This window comes from Triticum dicoccoides, chromosome 4B (genome assembly GCF_002162155.2).
Source record: "Triticum dicoccoides isolate Atlit2015 ecotype Zavitan chromosome 4B, WEW_v2.0, whole genome shotgun sequence".
Taxonomy (NCBI): domain Eukaryota; kingdom Viridiplantae; phylum Streptophyta; class Magnoliopsida; order Poales; family Poaceae; genus Triticum; species Triticum dicoccoides.
This window is the reverse complement of record NC_041387.1, coordinates 245,120,986-245,129,552: the sequence shown is the minus strand read 5'-3', so window position 1 is coordinate 245,129,552 and position 8,567 is coordinate 245,120,986.

Sequence of the window (8,567 nt, the reverse complement as noted above, 5' to 3'; positions counted from 1 at the left end):
CTCTTGAATATCACGGTTTAATCCTCCCTAAAATCTATCCATAAAATCATCTTCACTTTCTTCTAAAGAGGAATGCAACAAGGTAGTTTGTAAATCATCATAATATTTTGTTACAGTTTCACTACCTTGTTTTAAGTGTTGCAACCTTTTAATCATGTCACGAGTATAATAAGCAGGGACGAAAGTATGTCGCATGGCAAGTTTCAAATCATCCCAAGTAGTAGGTATATAATCAGGGTGTAACCGACAATATTCACTCCACCAAACCAAATCATAACCAGTGAAAGAACCAACCGCAACCTTAACCTTTTTATGTTCATTGAAATAATGGGAAGCAAATATATTTTTTATGTCGAACTCCCATTCAATATATAAAGCAGGTTTAAAACGGCCATTAAATGGTGGTATAGATACATTAACCTGATCATGTGCATTTGGATGTTTGTGCACCTCTCGTGACGGTTGTGGTATTTGCAAAGGTGGTGGCACGTCTCCCGCGATCGACAAAGCCCATGAATTGACTCTGGATCCTGTCATGATTAGTAGAACAAGAAACAAGACCCAAAAATAATGTTCCTATAACCACTAGGATGTGGTGGTAAAACGCTCACAGTAAAGCAAATATCAATGTCTTACAAGTTCTTACCATGCAGCAGGCGGTGATCGGCAACCAGCGGTGTCAAGTAACTCCGAATATTGAGTAAAGCGATTGCCAGGGGAGCGTACGTATACACGGTGTAGAAATATGTGGAGCTGGGTTGGCTATATATGGTAGCAAAAGATTAGCAATAATCAATTCAAAGATGCAATGTTGAATAAACGCTCAACGACGGTACTGTGCTGGTAGACCGGACTAGAGACGCGAGCCTAGAACACTAATGAGGTCACGGCGTAGCACAACTAGCATCAATGAAGGATACTAAGTAGCTCTTGACAGCAAGATATAAGTGAAGATCACAACGGCAGTGAAGATAATGATGAAAAACAACTGCCAAGCAGGATATACAACAACTCTCTCTCCAACTTTCCTCTTGAAAAGTTTGAGACAATTTTCTGATAAATTCTTTCGAAGAATTCTACTAACTCAAGCTTTCCAATGCAAAAAGAATCACTCAATTCCGAGTTGATATGAGGAGTCAAAGAATTCTAAAACTGGCCTGAAAAATTGGAACAAGTTGTGTTCACGAACTTCGGAGGGCAAAAAGACCTATTTAGAAGCCCATTTTGAGGTGTCAAATATTGAAGAAGCTTCTGCAACTATTTAGATGCGGCTCGTCGCTATCTTCAATTTGAGTACTCACGGAGCCAAAACTGGCTTCGTATGAGGAAGATACACCTGTTTTACTGAACAGTGCGCAAAACAGATTCCAATCCGAATTCAGGTACGAGATTGATTCTAGATAGATCCAATTTTTTTTCTTCTCTCTTTTTTTCTCACGCCTTTTTTTCTTTTTCTTCTCCCTCTTTTTCTTTTTTTTCTTTCCTTTTTTCTCTCTTTTTTTTTCTTTATCTTCTTTTCTCCCTCTTTCCAAGACAAACTAGATAAGATGCAGATTCAATCAGGCGAAGATGTGAGTGACCTCAACTATGATTATGACAATAAACAGTGCGTAGCACATGGTGGAAATTGGTGGATGGGATGGTGGACAGCGGATGGGATAATGATGCAGCGGCTGCGTGACTAATGTGAACAGAACCCGAAACTCTAAAGGAACTAGACACTAAGACCAGCAACTCGACACGGCGATGCAACCGATAATTCAATAATGCAAACAATGAAAAGAAAATTGCAAAGGCTCAGTCTGGCTAGGACAAAGGATGAATAGATCTAACTTTTGTTTTGTGGCTTTTTCTTGGACAATAGGTAAGAAAATAAATCTAATCTAGGAAAAACTGGAAATTCTCACCGAGCAACCTGAAAACTGATACCACTTGAAAGAGGCGAGGGTCCCGATCTTTCGATGAGATGATAACTATCGATTTGGTGGAGACGACTTTGACGATCCGACTACAAACGTGCACGACGTTGCGCCTTAGCAACCGCTAAACCAATCTCCTGAGGTTACTGACGATGCTGGAAGCACGGTCAGCCTGACCACGAAGGTCTATTCCTGCAAGCAATCAAAGAACGAGCAAGAATATGATAAAGCCATCTGAATATCGCAAATATATATGAAGTATTGATAATGGTGGGGATCCGGAAGCGGTCTTGGTCTGGTCGTTGGACACAAACGAAGTACACGAAGTTGCAATGGCTAACTTTTAACTAAACAAATCCCAAGGAAAAGCTACTAGATGGATCTACTTATATAGGAGCAAGGGGTGGCGGCCAAGGAGGTGGGAGGACGTCCCAAGGCAGCCTAAAACTAAATCTAGGTCGTACAAGGCCAATGGGCCCAAGTGGAGGTGATGTAACACCTTTGGACTTGTAGTTTGACTCGGATTCTGCTGCAACATCAGATTGTTTCGTCCACAACTCAACGCTCCGGACGAATTTGAAGGTGATTCCAATTGGGTTGGAAAGTGCACGAAATCTAGTTTCCAACAAAAAAAGAATCACCCAATTCGAAGTCCGTATGAAAAACTTGTGTGCATTTTGAGTCAGGTATATCTGTGCAGTCCGAATCTGAATCCAGAACGTGAGAGACTTGGACTCTATCTTCTCTTGGGCCAAAAGTGACGTGAGAGAACTTTTTGGGCAGCAAATAAACATCTCTTTCTTCCTTATCTTCACATGTGGATTGTACAAATGTCCCATACACCTGCAATTAGACAAAACACAAAAGTGTGTGAAGTATTTTTGTTCTGGATAACACAAATAGATTATTGAATAGTTTGCACTAGAAATCACCTGACAAATATGCATATATGCAATATTTTTGGTCATATCCAAGGTAGTCATGTCCTCATCATCTCCTGCTCTCCCTCTGAAACCCTGTAGAAGGTCTGCAATCAAACAAGACAATATTCATTAGTACAATCACTCGTTAGTGTTGATTTTTAATTCTGTAAAGGAGAAATTACCCAAAACCGACGGAACACAATGTCGGCCACTGTCTCGCACAAGACATCGGCGACCATCTCCTCCGGGTGGGCCGGGGCAACCGAGTATAGCTCCCAGCTCAGTGCTAGCTGTGGAACCTCACCCTCACCGGGCAACGTGACCCACCCAGGGAAGTGCTGCCGGCAAAGCACACCAAGGACCTGGTTGGGCCTGCGGACACCACGGGGGTGTACCCAGCCCCTGGAGTATGACAAGGCGAACACATTAGATATTAATTTGAAGAAACGTGAAGGAAAAAGGTTAAAAAAGAGTAAACGCACTTACTTCAACCCATTAGGCGCAATCAATCACCTCTGGTCGAGGGTCGTCGACACGGGCGAGAGCTTTGTACAGCCACACTTGTAGACCTTCTTGCCCTTCTCAACTAGCTCGTCGTCGCTGTAGCTATCATCAGAAAAGGTGTCCTCGCTACCATCAATAGGGCCACTAGCCTCCAGAGTCTCGTGGGAAGAAGACTCCGGGACCGGAGTCTTCTGGGACAAAGACTCTAGGACTGGACTCACGTGGGGCGAAGGATCGGCAACCCGAGTCTGGTGGGGCGAAGGATCGGCGACCGGAGACTCATGGACTAGAGTCCGAGATGGGTCCACGTCAGACGGAGCAGTCCTGTGGTCGGGTGAATCAGCTGGGGGTGGTGGCGAGGAAGGCGTAGCAGCCTTCCTACCTCTCCCGCTGCCACATCCACCTCTAGCAGCCTTCTTCGTCCTCCCCCGACCTCTCCCAGCCGAAGAAGAAGCGCCCGCTGCTGCTGTCTGCATACTGTCTAGCAGCGCTCTCCGGAGGGGCTGGGGTGGAATAATGGAACCACCCCTCCGAGTAGCGCTCGCAGCAGGCTCGGGGCACTCGGGACCTTTGACCAGCATACCGTCAACACCTGCAATGACAAAAAGTAAACGAAATTAGTACAACATAAAAAATTTGAATACCTGACATGAATAATATGTATATAATTTAAGTGTATCATCATCATGAACATAATAAAAAATTGAATACCTGATATGAATAATATGTATATAATTTAAGTGTATCATCATCATGAACAATAAAAAATTGAATACCCCACATTACTGATATTACTCTGAATCGTCTATATATGCTCCGTGATCATTAAATGCATCATCATCATCACTATCAGTGACGTGCTAATCATCATCATCAATAAATGCATCAACATGTGGAAGGCCTCTTTTACGTTCAAGCATTGACAGGTCATCTGCAGTAGTAACTTCTTCTTGTTCCGGCTCAGGGGTGAAGTCGGATTCACTATCATTGTCTACTTCAATGTTCTAGGGTGGAGTAGAGCGGTTCTTGAAACATTTTTTGGAAAGACGCATTTCTTGGAAGAAGTCTCCTTCGTCATATGTGTCTTGGTTAATTTGAGGTTCATAATCCTCTTCATTGGGGGGAGGTGGTCTAACACGTGGCGACACTTCATAAACGACATCCCAACCACTGAGATTTGGATCACTTTGACACGCTCACGGTAAATAGAAAACTTGGGTTGCCTGTTGAGCCGTAATATAGACATCGGGAACATACAAATGGGTGCTTTGTTTGATTTCGACTAGCCCTATATGTTCATGAGTCCTTCTAGTCTCCCTCGGCTGGAGCCAATAACATCTGAAGACTACGACGTTTGGTGGGTTTTCACCATAGAATTGAAGTTCATAAATTGCTTCAACTCTTCCATAATACTCGATATCTCTTTCGCCGATAGCAGAGACACACCAATTTGTAGACTTTCGGTCGGCCACAGATAGCTCTTTGCGATAGGTATGAAAGCGATACCCGTTGATGTCGTATTTGTCAAATGAACGGACCTTATAGTCAAAACCATTAGCTACTTGTCTCAATTCGGCATCCACAATCTCTGAATTAGCCTACAAGTTTAATACGAAAGGATTGTTGCATTAGTCACAAATTAGCCAAAGAAATGAAATGGTCTAATGGAAATTACCATTATTTTGAACCAAGAGACGAAACCGGGATATTCGCCTCCTTGCTTTGCTAGAAGCTCATACTCTTCGACGGAATCCTTTTGGATCACCGTTCCATACGAGAATATGGTGACGTATCGACTCTATCAAATATCCAGGAATAAGAGTAGTTCAAAGGAATTAGAAGTTGCGAAACAATGTACCGAGATCTTACTCGATGTACGGCCGCACTTCTGTTAGGTTGTTGAAGAGATATAGCGAAATGGTCCGCCATTCTTCCACATCCAACGATACTGGTTTCCAGCCACTGGCTGGTGCGAGATTCCCTTTGAATAGGCTGAGGTTGGATCAACCCTTTTTAGGGTCGTCAACATTGTACCGAGGCTTCAGATTATGCAAATGACAATTTTTGGCTTCCTAGTGTGCTGTCACGAAGTTTGCCACCTCCTCAGTGATGAATGCCTCAGTCATCGATGCTTCAATTCTACGTTTATTTTTACATTTTGCTCGAAGCGTCTTCTACATCCTCTCAGTTGAGTAGCACCAACGATTTTGCACGCCCCCCCCCCCAATCTTGCTTCGGTCGGGAGATGCAAAATCAGGTGTTGCATTGGATTAAAGAAGATTGGCGGGAAGATCATCTCTAACTTGCAGATCAACTCTGGTGCATTAAAAAACATGGAAGAAATAGCTCAGTTCTTCCAGTACTAGCCATTCATCCTCAGGGATGAAGCCACACAACATCACCTACATTATCCGCTCAATACATATGTGCCAAACATGACTTTTTAGACCAAATTTTTTCAATTTTTCAAGACTTGCTCCCCTCTTTAGATTTTTTGCATACCCATCGTGGAACATCAACTGCATTCTCACACACAAAATAATTTCCCTCATGGCTTGCCTTCCAAGATTGAACCATGCCTTTGGCTCGTCCAGTTCCGCTTTCCTTTCGGTTCTTGCATGTTTTGTAACGGTCTATCACATAGCTCCTCTTGATCGACTCTAGCCTTAGTATTATCCTTTGATTTCCCCTCTATGCCAAACAATGTACCAAAAATGGCTTCGGCGATATTCTTTTCAGTGTGCATCACGTCGATGTTGTGTGGGCAAAGGAGGTCTTTGAAGTAAGGCAGATCCGAGAAGCATGTCTTGTGAGTCCAGGCGTGTTCCTTATTATACCCCTTGAAATACCTTGGATGCTCTGGATCTGGCTCGAGAGCATTTAACTGATCTAGGGTCCGTTGGCCTGTCAACACAGGTGGTGCAGAGTGTTTGACAACTCTACCTTTGATGAAGTTCTTCTTGTCTTTCCTGAACTTATGGCGAGGATCTAGAAACGGTCTATGCAAGTCTAAGCAAGTATACTTGTGCCCTACTGTCAGCCAACGAAACTCAAGAGCTCCCTTGCATGTGGGGCATGGGAACCTTCCATGCACACACCAGCCAACGAATAGCGCATACGCCTGCAAGTCATGCGTCGAGTACATGTACTAGGCATGCATTATGAAGTTCTGTTTGCTAAATGCGTCGTATGTATTGAACCCGTTATCCCAAGCTTCTTGCAATTCGTCCTTAAGTGGATGCATGTACACATTCATATTATTCCCTGGATAGTTGGGCCCTGGAATTATCAACGTCAGGAAAATGTTCTTTCTTTGCATAATCTGCCCGGGGGGAGGGATGGGGATTGAGTGAAATGACAAACACGGGCCAACAACTATATTGGGCTGCCGTCTGAACAAACACACCGAACCCATCCATGCTGACGGCGACTCAAGGATGCCTTGGATCTGCCGTTTTTTCCTTATGTAATGCATAGAAGTTCTTCCATGCTTCACCATCCTATGTGTGCACCATCATCACATTCCCATCTGCATCTAGTTCGGTTCTTTTGCCCATTTTGTGCCATGTCATCTGTCTGGCCTTCTCTTTGACCATGAAAAGGTGTTGAAATCTTGGTACGATTGGCATATACCGAAGAACATTAATGGGTATTTTGGTCTGTGTCTTCTCACCCATACCGTTGTCCACCACAACATACCTGGAAGACTTGCAAATGGGACAATAGTTCAAGTCCTCATACTGACGCCTAAATAAGACACATCCCTTCTCACATGCATGTATGTTCTCATAGGGCATCTTAAGAGCACGGAGGATTTGTCTGACTGGTACAGGTTTGCAGGTAGCACATGGCCTTTGGGTAGAAATCGTCCAAATATTGTCATGATCGCATCGTAGCATTCTCTGCCCAAGTTGAATTGAGCCTTCAAAGCCATTATTTGTGAGATGATATCCAGCTGAGAAAGCTCAGTGTGCTCATGGAGAGGACTCCAACATTTCAGTGAAGGCCTTTGCAGATTCCTCCATCTCCTTGTCTGAGTCCCGAGCATCGTCAAAGTCTTGCACCATGTCTTGCATCCCATTACCATGCTCGTCGGTGCAACGATGAACCACCTCGGCTCTGGCACGTTGGGAAGACTCACCATGTAATGTCCAGACCGTGTAACCAGGCATAAAACCAAACTTCTCCAGGTGTTTACTCATTTCAAGCACGTCCCTCTTATTATAGTTGTCGCACTGGACACAGGGGCACCAACTTAATTTTTGGCCATTTGCAAATGCGGCTCTAACAAACCCCTTGGTTTTTGTTAACCATTCCTTGGTCCAAACTTTCTGATTAGTGTAACCGGTGTACATCCACGCACTACCACTCATATTGACTTCCTACTGGACACACAAGAAATATATACATAATTAAGCAAACCATATCCATCAGTTAATGGAGTTTGTCAGTTTTATTACGTCCATGCAACCTACACGCTAATAGGTAAAGATAGATCCTAATCCCACCCGAGTATGTGTAGATTGGGTTTGTTTTCCCATGCTCTACTCCGGAACCGACGCAAAATTTCGGCAACACCTCCCCGCTGTTCTCCTGATACACGTCTGGGCAATAAGTAGAGAGGATGTGTACCCGGAGAACAACAGGGAGGCACTAACGAAATTCTGCATCGGATCCGGAGCAGAGCATATGGGAAAACGAGCCCAATCTACACATACTCGGGGTGTCCATGGATAATGTTGGGAAATTCAAAAGAATCACGATTATAAATATGCAAATGCATGCATATTTTTAGATGTAACCCTTTCGAACGGGAGACTCATAGTGGTTACGCATACTGATGATTGACACCTATAGCTAGCAAGTTCCATCGACACGAAGACCGGAATAGAGCAAATGAAGGGGGGAGGGGGAGATGTCATTTGTGCTCACCAACGAACGCAGGGGCGGAGCTCGTCGAACGCACAGGGAGGTCATCAAACACCGCACCCTCGCAGCGACGAAACAGCTACACATTTAAGTCCACCCGATCAACACAAATATATATGATATTTTGATAACAAAATCAAAAAATATACGACCTAACTCATAATTCACAAATATATGACCCCATCGGGGTCGGGGTCGGGGTCCGGGTGTGGTGTCAGGTGTCGGGGTCGATCGGGGTGTCAGGGTGTCGGGGTCGGTGTCGGGGTGTGGTCTCAGGGTGTCGGGAGTCGGG